Raw genomic sequence first — 16526 nt, forward strand, 5'->3', positions numbered from 1 at the left:
GGTCAAGCTGCTGGAAGGCTGCCATTGTATGACTGCAATAGAGGTTAATAAAACAACAAGCGAATATGTTTTGAACCAGGGGGTGAATTCACTAAACAGCTGCACCACTTTAGTGCACAGCATTTCAGCGCAAAAATTTGCACCTTATTCACCAACCACCAGCAGTCCAATGGAGTATTTACATTAGATTCATTGCCATTGCCAAGACATTACCATTCTTTTCAGTGCAAAAAAAATGTCTCCTTTCTATTCAAATGAGGCATTTAGTTATTCATAAAAGGTAGTTAAATTAATGTTGCACTACTTTTGCCCATGAAAAGCAGGCCATAAATTGAATTTCATTTATGAATACATGTTTCTGTATGCTTTTAGTGATCATAGCTGCAATAATTCATCAAATGATGGAGAGGAGCTTTATAACTGAGCATATACTTAGATGTGTAGTATAAATAAGCGCACTTTCAGCATCTTAAAGAGCCGATACTGGTGTCTGGATTGCAGCGGTGGAGTAATGCTGTACAGTTCCATCAAAGTATGCCAATGTGTGTAAAACAACACAGGCAGAAGTAAATGATGCTATCAGCATGCACAACTCTTTGTTGATTCCACCCATGTATTTGACAGGATTGGACAAACATGTAAACCTTTTTTTTTTTTTTTTGTATTGTACAGTACTATCATGCCATTTGATTTGTAAGTCCAGTAGCTCAAAATCTCAAGACTCTAGTCTCGTTAGAGTCCAATGTTCATGCATGTAAACATGTAAAACAGTTTTTAATCAGTTTAAAAGAATGCAGAGTCTGCAATTTGACCCTGCTACTGAGTGTGAAAGGTTACTCACAGGTGTAAAAATAACCCTGTTTCACTGAAACCATGAGCACTTCTCTTAAAAGAGAAATATCTGCTGTTTTGACTGTAATGTAACAATATTTAATATATTACTTTGCATAAAAATGCTGACCATTGTTGGCCTTTTATACTTAATCAGCAGAAACACCCATGACAATAGGTCTGGCAATATAGGGGCAGACAATATCATTTATTTTCTTTTTGATCCAAAACCAAGTATATCAAAGACAATATCATGGATACTAATACCAATACGACTTATATAAAAAATTAAATCCTTTTGTGATTTCTGAGATGAATTGGGTGATTGTTGCTACTTATACATATATTTTTTTTTCTCCCCAATTTGGAATGCCCAATTCCCAATGCACTCTAAGTCCTTGTGGTGGCGTAGTGACTCGCCTCAATCTGGGTGGCGGAGGATGAATCTCAGTTGCCTCCATGTCTGAGACCATCAACCCACGTATCTTATCACGTGACTTGTTGAGCCGTGGAGACATCACGCCATCCACCGTGGCATCCACGCACAATTCACCACACGCCCCACCGAGAGCGAACCACATTAAAGCGACCACGAGGAGATTACCCCATGTGACTCTACCCTCCCTAGCAACCAATTTGGTTGCTTAGGAGACCTGGCTTGAGTCACTCAGCATGCCCTGGGATTCGACCTCACAAACTCCAGGGGTGGTAGTCAGCGTCTTTACTCGCTGAGCTACCCAGGCCCCCGCTACTCATACATATTAACATGAAATAAACTGAAAATTATCAGACTGATCTCTCTGTTTGAATGCATGCTGTGAGTGAGTGCTATGTACTATGTTGTATCGTTCGCATGTACAAGAGCACACATAATGTATAATGTTCTAATTATGTACACAGTATAGCCAGAAAAGATAACAGACACACACACACACACACACACACAAAAGGCTTAGGCGACCTCATAAGAAAAAGTGGGTATGTGAAAAGTGAATCAGAGAATGTTAAATCTGGTTCTCTGGTGTAACAGGAGCTCAGTGCAAAGACACGATATGGGAAGGATGGGACTTGAAGAGAGCGTAAACAACAGCTGTAGCGAGAATAGGATTGTTTTGGAGAGTAAGTTCAATGTGCCAGGAGTCTGGAAAACATCTCTGATCACACCGTTTGTGTGGCCATCCCACTGGTGTCCTGGGTATATCAACCAGTTGAGACACTGTCAGTATGCACCAGACATAGCTGCTTTATAAGACAGCTGCAAACACGGAAACATTCACAACACAATGTAGTGTGGGTGTTGCTTGCGGTAATAAACTAAATAAACAAATATGCTTGAAATTGCCTTTGCATTGTTCATATAACAGCATCCATTCAAAGTTGTCCAGCATCGAATGAGCTATTACTAAAATTTTAACAATTAGCATTTCAATGAGATCTTTTAAAATGGTGCTCGTTGTCGACAAAGTAACAAAGTTTCCACCGAGAAACCTTAATGATAAAACTGACACATATGTATTCATGTTCAAATCTAATCACTCCCACTCATGCACCTCTTGTTTACTGTGGAAAATACACTGATAGTATTGGAGCAATTGTTCTGCTGGCTAATTTGGAGTTCCCTGGAGACTGACAAAGCCGCCAGGTATAGGGAGAGAGAAAGAGAAAGGTGATACTGGTTAAAGAGACACAGAGGGAGATAAATGTACTAATGTTCAGTTACGGGAAAGACAGAAAGAGAGAGAGAGATAGGGAACTGATGCTAGATAAAGTGATACAATGAGAAGTACATTTACAGATGCAAGAGAGCAAAAGAATAGAGAAGTATAGAGAGATTTAGGGGCCGCACACAAAGCAGTGTCAGAGATACTGTATGTGAATAAGAAATACATAAAGAATAGGTCATATTTAAATATCTGATAAGCCCTTAGACAACCCTGAGGTTTGTAATTACATACTATTGTGAGAACAATCCTGCATGTTTTATTCACTTTGATATGATGAATGGTATATAACAGATTACATTTCATATCGATTTTACATTTTAAAGTCTTCACACTCAATTTTGGAATTGTTTATCAGAATCAGAATAAGAATGAGCTTTATTGCCAAGTATGCTTACACATACAAGGAACTTGTCTTGGTGACAGAAGCTTCCAGTGCACAAACAATACAACAACAAGACAGATATAATAAAAAAAAAAAAAAAAATTGAATAAAAATAAAAAGTGAATAGAAAATAGAAAATATAATTATATATAGAAATACACAAAAAAAGATATGTTTATATGTATGTACAAATACAATTCTGTTATATACAGATAGAGCAAGGGAATGTAATGGCTGAAGAGGTATGATATGTTGGATAAATATAAATAGACTTAGCTGTGTATTGCACATAATTATTGCTCAATGGGGCAGTTTTAACTGTTCATGAGATGGATAGCCTGAGGGAAAAAACTGTTTTTGTGCCTGATGGTTCTGGTGCTCAGTGCTCTGTAGCGCTGGCCAGAATGCAATAGTTCAAAATGGTAGTGGGCTGGGTGAGTGGGGTCCAGAGTGATTTTTCCAGCCATTTTCCTCACTCTGGAAGTGTACAGTTCTTGAAGGGAGGGCAGAGGGCAACCAATAATCCACTCAGCAGTCCAAACAGTCCTCTGTGGTCTTCTGATGTCCAATTTCTGAACCAAACCAGAGTTATTGAAGTGCAGAGGACTGACTCAATGACTACTGAGTAGAACTGTGTCAGCAGAGGCTGTGGTAGGTTGAACTACCTCAACTGGCGAAGGAAGTATAACCACTGCTGGGCCTTTTTCACAGTGGAGTCAATGTGTGTCTCCCACTTCAGGTCCTGTGAGATGGTAGAGCCCAGGAATCTGAATGACTCCACTGCTGCCACAGTGTTGTTCAAAATGGTGAGCGGGGTCAATGTTGGGGTGTTCCTTCTGAAGTCCACAATCATCTCCACTGTTTTGAGCATGTTCAGCTCCAGGTTGTTTTGACTGCACCAGACAGCCAGCTGTTAACCTCCGTTCTGTGGATGAGGCCGATGACATTAGTGTCATCTGCAAACTTCAGGAGATTGACAGAGGGGTCCTTGGCGGTGCAGTCATTTGTGTAGAGGGAGAAGAGTAGTGGGGAGAGCACACATCCCTGGGGGGCACCAGTGCTGATCGTACAGGTGCTGGAAGTGAAGTCTCACTAGCTGCTGCCTGTCTTTCAGAAAGCTGGTGATCCACTGTCAGATAGAGATGGGAACAGAGAGTTGGTTTAATTTAGTCTGGAGAATAGCTAGGAATATGGTGTTGAAAGCTGAACTGAAGTCCACAAAAAGGATCCTTGCATATGTCCCTGGTCTGTCCAGATTTTGCAGGATATGATGCAATCCCATGTTGACAGCATCATCCACAGACCTGTTTGCTCGATAAGCAAATTGAAGGGGGTCCAGAAAGGGTCCAGTGAAGTCCTTCAGGTGGGCCAACACCAGTCTCTCAAATGACTTCATGACCACAGACGTCAGAGCAACGAGTCTGTAGTCATTAAGTCCTGTGATTTTGGGTTTCTTTGGGACAGGGATGATGGCGATGCGTTTGAAGCAGCAGGGAACTTCACACTGCTCCAGTGATCTGTTGAAAATCTGTGTGAAGATGGAGGCCAGCTGGTCAGCACAGGATTTTAGGCAAGTGGGTGAAACACCGTCTGGGCCCTATGCTTTCCTTGTCTTTTGTTTCTGGAAAACCCAGCACACATCCTCTTCACAGATCTTAAGAGCAGGTTGAATAGCAGGAGGTGGGAAGGAGGGTGGTTGCAGGAAGTGTTGATGTTTGTGTGAGGTGAAGGTCAGACCGGGTGTGGGGTGTGAGATTGGTCTTTTCAAATCTACAGTAAAACACATTCAGCTCATCAGCTTGAATCTGGGGGATGGTGTCTTGTAGTTTGTAGTTCTGGCCTGATTGTACAAGATTTTATCCCCACTTCTGTACACATCCTCTTTGGCCTGACGAAGCTGCCTGAGTTTTGCTGTAAACCATGGTTTGTCATTGTTGAACATTAATAAGTCCTAGTAGGAATGCACATATCCTCACATAAACTGATATATGATTTCACAGTATCTGTGAGCTCAACCAGATTGGTGTCTGCAACTTCAAAAGCACTCCAATCAGTGCAGTCAAAGCAGGCTTGTAGTTCCAGCTCTGCTTCATTGGTCCATCTTTGTACATCCTTGTTTTTACTACAGGTTTAGCTGATTTAAGTTTCTGCCTGTAGGTCATAAGAAGATGAACCAGACAGTGATCAGAGAGTCCCAAGGCTGCTCTAGGGACAGAGCGATGTGCATCCTTTAATGTTGTGTAGCAGTGATCCAGATTATTTTTGTCTCTGGTGGGGCATGTAATGAGCTGTCTGTATTTTGGCAGTTCATGGGTGAGATTGGCTCTGTTAAAATAATAATAGAATAATAATAAGTGAGTCTGGGTATTGTTGTTCCATGTCTGTGATCTGATCAGCCAGCTGTTACAGCGCTGCGCTCACACACGCTTGTTGAGGAATATAAACACTCACCAGAATAAACGAGGAAAACTCCTGTGGCGAGTAGAAAGGCTTACAGTTGATAAAGAGCACTTCCAAGTTAGGACAGCACATCCGTACACCAACTTTCACTGATGTAAAAGCACGTTCCACCACCTCTCATTTCCCCCGTTAACTCCGCAATGTGATCCGCTCTGAACAGCTGAAAGCCCGGCAGATGCAACACTGGCTTCACTCAGCCAGGTCTCTATGAAGCACAAGGCAGCAGAGTTTAAAAGGTCCTTGTTTGAATGGGTGAGGAGATGTAGTTCATTCATTTTGTTAGGAAGCGAGCGGAGATTCGCAAGATGAATACTCGGCTGCGCTGTTCGAAATCTGTGCTGTCGGAGCTTGACCAGCTCGCCGGCTCACTTCCCTCGCTTGTGTCTCATAGCGCACTTGAACAACACAGCTACACCTCTGACTAAAATGTCCAGCAAAACGTCTGAATAGTCAAAAACCGGGAAAAGATTGTCTGGCATGTGCTGCCAAATGTTCAGCAGTTCATCTCTAGTAAAACTGATTGGAAAAAAATTATTAAACACAGGACAAACAAACAAAAACAACAAAAGAATTGGAGAGCTCCACACCGAGGCTGCCATCCGTGGTGCCATCTTGCAATAACATGACATTTTTTTACTTAACCAAACAATACACAGTCAGTTTTTGTTTAATGCTATGAAAATTTATAATAATCATGCAGTTGTATAACGTAAAGTAACAATGTATAACATGGTCTCTCTTTTTTTTTTTTTTTGTCTAGAAATGTAATGCCATGATTTGAGGTGTCATTATATAATAAATAATGCTTTAAAAATGAATGCAATCAATCACGCTTCCTAACACATATATCCATTTTGTAATAACAGTGTGTATTTTCCTTTCATCAGAGCAATTCAAGTTTGAAGTACATGTAGTTTGGTGTTTTTACGAGCCGCAACAGCAGGGGGCAGTCAGCACGCCTTAACAATTCTCATAAGCAGCGCAGCCTAAAAAAGGGGGCTGGTCACACAGGATGCGTTCTTGACAGCTGGACGAAGCACTACAGAATGCAGGGATTTCGAGACGCAATTTTCAAAGTTTTAACTACTTTCAACTGGACACATTGTCTTAAAACACAGCCATTATTGTGTTCAAAACCAGTGAGACACTCAAAAGAGTCCATCTGACACATATGTAAATAGACCAGCAATTAAAATGAGTGCAGACAGAACACAAGAACGCTTTGAGAACAGGAAAGATTGACGAACACTATTACAAAATGGATTGCTGTCACCTGTATGCTTATTTTCAATTATATGGGAATAAAACAAACAATATATAGACTTCTAAAGACACTTTTTGTATTGTATAATTAATGCTATATGCATCTACCACAATAATGCAATATATTTCAATCTGAATATCTCAATAATTTTTACAGCTGTCAATATAACACATTAATTCAATGCGACTATATATATATATATATATATATATATATATATATATATATATATATATATATATATATATATATATATAAAGCCTTAAAAAAATTAATCGCTAATAATGTAGTCCCTGGAGTGTAATAAGCAATATTTCAACCATCAGAGCAATTTAAGCTTGAAGTACCACCTGTTTTCAGCAGGGGGCAGAAAGCGAAGGCAACACACAGATGTTCAAACCATAGATACCTCAGCGCGTCTGCCAAATTGTACCGGTCAAGAGCCGTCAACACATGATAGATACGGTCTGTAACAGTCAGGAGTCTTTTCCAGCCAACTTTCAGATTATTTGATTTTCCATAAACATTAGGCAATGTTTTAGATTATATACAAAATTCCTGACTTCACTTCTAAAACAGGGTTGTTTTTTTCATAGCAAACTGCAAATAAAGTCCTCTTCAAATGAATATATCATGACAAACATACTGAAAATTTGCACACAGTCTGTCGTTTTATTACATGATGACCTATTTCCACACAAAAGCAGTATATGCAGCGGTCTAAGGCTTCTTCTCCATTCACTTGGATTTAAACAGCTCTCCTTGACTGCTCCAAGATGGCGCTTGAACCAGCCAAATGAGGCATCTACATATGTATATCTATGGTACAAACAACAAACCACACTCAGGCTTGCTTGACAAGCACTATACGAGAACGTGTCAGAGACTATTTAGCAGAGACGTGCCACATCTATTTAAATGAATGTGAGAAATTGGAACGCCCACCCAAGAAGCTCTAGCGCCCAATGGTGAACGGATGTAGAATGGAAGTCCCACCTTACAGGTAAAAGAGCCAATCACCTTTTAGGTACAGACATCGCCTGTCAATAAACTCGAGAACACGCTTGTGCATTAGCAATATAAGCCGAAAATTTTTGTTTTTTAGCGTAATATGAGGTAAAGAAGCACAATTTATAATTATTGTATTATAATTGCATTGCTGATTTGAAATATGTTCTTTGATCGTAATCTTGACCAACCGTTTTTGAGATTTTGATCTTTCCCCATTCAAGTAGATAGGAGCTACACTGTCATGATTGAAAATAGCCTCCGGAGAGCATTGCAAAGATGGCCAACAGTGGACTTTGAACATGCTCTTGCGTTCAAACACAGCTGGATGGAGCGCAATTCTGAATGCAAGGATCTCGAGACTTGTTTTTCTAACTATTTTATTTATAGTAATTTAAATATAACTTTTTATAATTATTTAATCATTATATATTGAAAATGTTTTATCTGAGGGTCTTTCTCAGCAAATGTTTATACATGCGATTTATGGCAATTTGTGTATTCATGCAATTAGTTTCATAGCAATGTGTGTGTACGTATATATAAAATTTAAATTATAATGAATTATTTATCTTTATTTAGGAGACTATCTTTATTTAGGAGACTATTTTTGCGATTAATTCAATTTATTAATCAGCATGTCAATTAATAAGGTTAAAAATTTACAGCACTAAATATAATATTAAATAATAATATAATATAATATAATATAATATAATATAATATGCAGTTCATTTGTATACACTTAAATTCATATGTTTGTATATAATAGGGTATCTCATGTTGTATCCTAGCACGTGTGTAGACCTGTGTTCAATTTGACTCTTATGATAGATTCAATAACAAATGTTCTTTCTGTTCAGCTGTGTGTATAAGACCATTGTGTAGGTGAGAATGAGAGACACAGGCCACCACTGGATGCTGTTAGATGCCAATGAATCATCGGCTGAACTGAACTTTGCCGTCGTCATTGGCTCTGTGGGAATGGTTCCAAAGATGAACCAGCGCCTCCTCCATGCTCTTCAACCAATTATCCATCCAATAATAGCATAGACAGCGCCACGGCAACGTACAGACTGCAGCCGTGAGGGTTGATGAGTGGGAGGGTTAGGACAGAGTGAGGTAAGCATAGCAAGAAAAAGCACATACTGTATGCACATAGATACACACACACACATACACATGAACACAAGTTAATATAAGAGAAAATATTCAAATGTAGTGTGATGCACATTCAGGCACATTACTACTTTGCTTAACAACAACACAGGATAATTCATATGCAATAGTTTTCAGTTACTGATGCCACTGTAGAAATGTACTATTCACAGTCAGCCATGATTAATTTAATCTGTGAGTGAAAGTGTCCAATAACAGGGCACTTACTGAGATTAAGCAAATTGTATTTGTCTGGTCATGTGATCCTAACATGGCCATCCCCATAAGGGACCCTCTCCATGTAAGATAAAACAGCTTTTATAAGGTCACTGATAAAACAGAGTCTTCATAACCTTTGAATGGTCATGATTTTATACATAGGTTTCAAATTATTTTTAATCTCTTCAAGAGTAAAAAATTACTGCATGCACCTTTAAGAGGGCAATATATTTTTAGATATTTAACTATCCGATGAAACAGTTTATAAAATCAGAGCTGTATTTTTCTGGCACAAAAACAATGTTTTTTTATAATGAAGAAAAAAAAAATCCATATAATGAAAAGTGAATGGTGACGAGGCTGTCAGTACTCATTATCTATTTTTGTGTGTTTTGGTTTGTAACAACATGAAGGTGTGTTGATGACCGAATGTTCATATTTGGGTGAACTATCCCTATAAGTTTGTATTGATGCTACTTTTAGTTAATTACTCCCCAACACGGACACATGAGACTCATGAAACTTTCACACATACAAACACACACTTCAGTCAGGTAGATGGGAACAGGAGCATTTTGTACACTTTTGGTAAATTGTCTCTACTTTACAGGTTTGTGGTAGATTAATGTTGACATGTGGAGCTGTTCGCTCCCATCACCTGAACTTTCACTGCTGTTCTCTCATCAGTTGAACCTTCCCTCCATCAGCCACCACACACACACACACACACACACACACACACACACACAGACACACACACACACATGCACGCAAACACACAGCCATAGCAACAGATAGGACAGGTAAACACTGCACTCACCAATTCTCAGGAGAGAGAGTGAGAAATAGTGCTGAAAAGTCAAGAGAGAAGCATGCCAGTGAAAGTGCTCTAATGGGTTAGATTAGGGGTCAAAAATTAGGGTTTTTGTTTTCAGAACAACGCGTGATGTAATAAGGAAAACACCACTGTTAATCCTTGAGATTTCCAACCCAGCATACAGGTACACCCTACTTAAACTATGGTCACACTCAAAATTACATTAAACAATTAAAAGAGAAAACATAAAACATAAAAATCTGAGTCTATTAATATAAATCTATAAAAACCTGGAAATAAAGTTTTAGGATTTTGCAGGTGCGATTCACCGAAAAGGGCTAAAAAGTTGATCAGCTTGTGATGCGCGAATGGCTTGCATGCGCAGCACGAGTCTCGTCACACTTTAATAGTGTTTAGTCTCCCATTCAGCTGATGGAAACACACTGCGTGATCATGAGGAAGGATTACATCAAGATATAGCTTAGAATGCAGGTCAGGTGTGAAAAACTTCATATACACTGATCCGCCACAACATTAAAACCACCTGCCTAATACTGTGTAGGTCCCCCTAATGCCACCAAACAGCGCCAACTCGCATCTCAGAATAGCATTGGTTATCTGAATTACCGTATAGACTTTGTCAGTTCGAACTAGTCTGGCCATTCTCTGTTGACCTCTCTCATCAACAAGGCGTTTCCATCCACAGAACTACCGCTCACTGGATGTTTTTTGTTTGTTGGCACCATTCTGAGTAAATTCTAGAGACTGCTGTGTGTGAAAATCCCAGGAGATCAGCATTACAGAAATACTCAAACCAGCCCATCTGGCACTAACAATCATGCCACTGTCCAAATCACTGAGATCACATTTTTTCCCCATTCAGATGGTTGAAGTGAACATTAACTGAAGCCCCTCACCTGTATCTCAATATTTCATGCACTGCACTGCTGCCACACGATTGGCTGATTAGATAATCGCATGGATGATTGTTGGTGCCAGACAGGCTGGAAAATGGTGCTCATGTTGTGAAAACGCATGTTGTGAAGAGAGTTGTTTTCAGATGTACAGGCTGTAATACAGTGAGGAGAAATGCATATTTTATAATCTGTACCCCCCAGCCCAAACCCCAAACCTAAACTTAACCATCATTGGAGTAAAAATGTAATGTTAAAGGTAAAAATGCAACATCTGAATCGCACAAGTGAGTGATTATGCAAATGCAATTACTTCCTGGTTTCAACAGGGCCCTTACTTGCTGCAAGTTGTCTATTGTTGCCAAAGGTTTGCTGCAGGTTCACCACTACTGGTCAAGACCTGCAAACTTTTGGCAGACATCTGCAGCGAATCACAAGCTCATTTGCATGTGAAAATAATGAGTGGCAAATCTGTGGCAAGTTTGCAGCTAGTTTGCCAGAACTATACATTTTTTGCAAGGGAGAATCTGATCAGGTCTCCCATGCTGCTGACGCAACGTGCTTCAGGTCGCACCACAGGGGAAGGTCAACACAGGAGCCGATGCGAAAAAAATGTCTGACAGGAAATGGGACTTGTTGGTAAGTTGGCAAAATGTGGACAATCCTAAGTACTGGAACTCTCGGAAACAGCATGCCGACTTCCTACGTGATCATGTTGCTACGTTACTATGTTCTCTTCTATGTGCTCTGTTACAGGACGCTTGGCAGATTTGGTCGGAATTTTCAAATAGACAGAAGAAAAGTTTGGAAAACCTTGTAGTAATTATTATATTGAAAAATGTGAGCAATGTCTTACATGGCCAATTAGGCCTAAATGTACTTTCAATGTATAAACCGAAGCAAGATCATGCGTTATTAAGGCCTGCTTTTGCATTAAACATTTAATGCATGCAGACTTAAACATTTTAAAGTCCTTCAAAGATTCTGTGGTGCATGAATTCACTTGTATATAGTAATGACATTAAATCATCAGCTTTGTAAACAGCTAGGGTAAACTGCACCTTATCTCTGTATTTGGAAGTGTTTTGTGAATCTGAGGCTGATCGCTGTTGTCCTTCAAATAAACACGCTGTAAAACGCAGATTCCCTGAGCGCGCACTTGAGTGCCTGTGCTCAGCCGAGCAAAAGGCATTTCACATAAGGCTGATTTTTACATTACAATAGATAAAAATAGAAAAAAAAAAGAAATGGTTTAGGGCTCATCTCAAGGCCCTTTGGGTTAGATACTGTGGGCAATTGCCTAAGCGGCCCTACATGGTTAATATTTGCCTGCACACATGTATCTTTAGATATTGTAATGCAAGATATTGTAATGCAAAGTGGACCATGCTTGTCATATTCTTACAATTTAAACACATACAGTAAGATCCAAAAGTCTCAAGGGATAGTTCACCCAAAAATGATAATTCTCTCATAATTTATTCACCAACATGCCATCCCAGATGTGTATGACTTTCTTCAGTAGAACACAAACAAAGATTTTTAGAAGAATATCTCAGCTCTGTAGGTCCATACAATGCAAATTATGGTGGCCAGAACTTTGAAGCTCCTAAAGGCACACAAAGTCAGCATAAAAGTAATCCATAAGAATTATGTGGTTAAATCCATATCTTCAGAAGCGATATAATACAGTGCATCTGGAAAGTATTCACAGCGCTTCACTTTTTCCACATTTTGTTATGTTACAGCCTTATTCTAAAATGGATTAAATTCATTATTTTCCTCAAAATTCTACAAACAATACCCCATAATGATAATGTGAAAGAAGTTTGTTTGAAATCTTTGCAAATTTATTAAAAATAAAAAACGAAAAAAAATCACATGTACATAAGTATTCACAGCCTTTGCCATGACACTCAAAATTGAGCTCAGGTGCATCCTGTTTCAACTGATCATCCTTGAGATGTTTCTGTTGATTGCACATGATTTGGAAAGGCACACACCTGTCTATATAAGGTCCCACAGTTAACAGTGCATGTCAGAGCACAAACCAAGCCATGAAGTCCAAGGAATTGTCTGTAGACCGCCGAGACAGAATTGTATTGAGGCACAGATCTGGGGAAGGGTACAGAAAAATTTCTTCAGCATTTGAGGTCCCAATGAGCATAGTGGCCTCCATCATCTGTAAATGGAAGAAGTTTGGAACCACCAGGACTCTTCCTAGAGCTGGCCTTCTGGGCGATCGGGGGAGAAGGGCCTTAGTCAGGGAGGTGACCAAGAACCCGATTGTCACTCTGACAGAGCTCCAGCGTTTCTCTGTGGAGAGAGGAGAACCTTCCAGAAGAACAACCATCTCTGCAGCACTCCATCAATGAGGTCTATATGGTAGAGTGGCCAGACGGAAGCCACTCCTCAGTAAAAGGCACATGACTGCCCGCCTGGAGTTTGCCAAAAGGCACCTGAAGGACTCTCAGACCATGAGAAACAAAATTCTCTGGTCTGATGAAACAAAGATTAAACTCTTTGGCCTGAATGGCAAGCATCATGTCTGGAGGAAACCAGGCACCGCTCATCACCTGACCAATACCATCCTTACAGTGAAGCATGGTGGTGGCAGCATCATGCTGTGGGGATGTTTTTCAGCGGCAGGAACTGGGAGACTAGTCAGGATCGAGGGAAAGATGAATGCAGCAATGTACAGAGACATCCTTGATGAAAACCTGCTTCAGAGCGCTCTGGACCTCAGACTGGGGCGAAGGTTCATCTTCCAACAGGACAACGACCCTAAGCACACAGCCAAGATAACAAAGGAGTGGCTCCGGGACAACTCTGTGAATGTCCTTGAGTGGCCCAGCCAGAGCCCAGACTTGAACCCGATTGAACATCTCTGGAGAGATCTGAAAATGGCTGTGCACCGATGCTCCCCATCCAACCTGATGGAGCTTGAGAGATCCTGCAAAGAAGAATGGGAGAAACTGCCCAAAAATAGGTGTGCCAAGCTTGTAGCATCATACTCAAAAAGACTTGAGGCTGTAATTGGTGCCAAAGGTGCTTCAACAAAGTATTGAGCAAAGGCTATGAATACTTATGTACATGTGATTTTTTTTTTTTCTTCGTTTTTTTTTTTTTTTATAAATTTGCAAAGATTTCAAACAAACTACTTTCACGTTGTCATTATGGGGTATTGTTTGTAGAATTTTGAGGAAAATAATGAATTTAATCCATTTTGGAATAAGGCTGTAACATAACAAAATGTGGAAAAAGTGAAGCGCTGTGAATACTTTCCAGATGCACTGTAGGTGTGAGTGAGAAACAGATCAAAATGTAAGTCCTTTTTTTACTCTAAATCTCCACTTTCACTTTCAATTTTACATATGAAAGTCACATGTGGTGAAAGTGAAAGTGGAGATTTGGAGTAAAATGGACTTACATTTTGATCTGTTTCTCATCCACACCTATTATATTGCTTCTGAAGACAGATTTAACCACAGGAGTCTTATGGATTATGTTTTGGAGCTATATATATATATAGTATATACATACAGCATTTTTTCCATTACAAAATATATTGTTATAAAATATTAGCATAAAAAATAAGTGATAAGTTGACTTGAAAAACTAATATGAATTAATCACAGCATGTGGTGCAACCATTCGGAGACAGTAAGAAAAGAAAATTAGAGTCTCATTAAAAGCTGAAATTCTTTAAAAAAGAAATGTTGGCAAGAGTAGTGCAGAGTAATGTTTTTTTTATTTAAAAAAAAGTAAGCATAGAAAAATGTTTGTTATAATTTTAGTAATAATTGAAAAACATTTGTCTGCCAAATCAAAATCATTTGGTATAACCAACATGTACTGTAGGTAATGGATGATGTCATGTTACAAAAAAAAAAAAAAAGAGAGAGAGAGAGAGAGAGAGAGAAAGAGGACCCCTTACCTCAATAAACACAATATTTTTATGAAAATGCAAATTTTTCAGGTCATATGGAGTAACTTTGAGAAAACTTCTGGATATTCGTGACTCACGAACGTATGATATCTGTGTAAAAAAAATCTTTTTTACATTAAATGTGTTTTTAATTAATGATTAAGGTGCAAGACCTTTTTATTCATAACATTTTACTTGATGGTTACACCACATGATACTTAATATGTTTGGTACAATCATTATGAATATCATCATGGACACAAAAGATTTCTTTCATTTCTGCTAACTTGACACGTGTGTTCTAAACTAGATTTTTAAAAGATTTCTTATTTTTATCACCTTGAATAACCTTATTGGTCAATGACCCACCTACAAATATTGTAGAATCAAACATTTTTCTTCATTTAAGTCACAACTTTTCTTTGTTTTAATGGTTTCAAAATCCTTAAGCTTTGTTAATTTCCAGGTTTAAATGTAAATAATTAAAAATAAATAAAAAAAAAACAAGATTTTTGTGTGGTCTCAGATTTTTGGACCCAACCGTATATTATAATATATAGTAGCCAATAAGGCTTTAACAGAGGATCCTATATGTAACTCCTGCTAGCTCATAGAATGTGTGTGTATGTGTGTGCATGTACATTTTAAGTGCTTTGAAACTGGATACTGCATTGTAAAACTTCATATTTATAAAATGACAAGCCACTTCTGCTGATATTAACAGCTCACTTAAATTTTCCATGAATAGATATCGTGATTTATTACAAAGCTACATTAATTTCCTGTTGGAAAATCTAATGAAAACCTTAAGTAAATGTTTGCACTACTGTTCAGTGTGAGAAGTGCAGTAAATGGATTGAATCTATTGATACCTGATACCATGTGGTGTCTTCAGTGTGTTACTGCAGTAGATTATGTTTCAGTGGAGACAATCACACAGATGAATGAAAAAGCAGTCTTGGAGTTGGGTGGCTCCAAACAGTAAATGGGAATGACACACACACACACACACACACACACACACACACACACATCAACTTTCAAACATACACAAAAAGCAAACACCCTTATCATATCCCAACCATCTTATTTAAATTGAAAGTGCAGGCCCACCTAATACACACATACATTCACATTTAAACACAGACATTGGCTAACATACCAAGTTAATGTAATCTTAACCTCATTGGCCAGCCTGTGTATAGAGAATCCCATTAGATAAGAACAGCAATAGAGATGCTGTAAAGGTTGTCTTTCCACATCTAATCAGCAAGCGGGTAACAGGAGAGGGGCAAAGGACACGGATCTCCCTCCGTTTGCACGCGTGTCCGTCTTTCATTGATAAAATACTCCATCAATTCCCCTAATTGTGCTTTAATGTGGAACGGCTTCCTGGGTCATACAGTACATGAGTTAGCAAATGTGTTTGGATCTAGAGGGTATAGGATTCAAATGCTGATGTGAAAGGGAAATTGAGAGACACAATTTCATCACAACAGGCCAATTCAAATGTACTCGTACATGTTCACACACACACACACACACACACACACACACACACACACACACACACAAACACACACACACACACACACACACACACACACTCAAATTTATCTTACTAACCTAGCAGGAGTTTCAAAGGATGCTCTGCCCTGTGTATAGAGAAAGATGTTTACATGGAGATGAAAATACTGCATTGTCATTAGCATATTACTTTGCTGTACATCCTGTGCTTGTGTGACAATTTTTATACCACACCATTCTGGTCTTATTCTGCTAGTTATTTACACTGTGTCTAATGGCCATAGAACTTTCTTA

This window comes from Myxocyprinus asiaticus, chromosome 36 (genome assembly GCF_019703515.2).
Source record: "Myxocyprinus asiaticus isolate MX2 ecotype Aquarium Trade chromosome 36, UBuf_Myxa_2, whole genome shotgun sequence".
NCBI lineage: Eukaryota > Metazoa > Chordata > Actinopteri > Cypriniformes > Catostomidae > Myxocyprinus > Myxocyprinus asiaticus.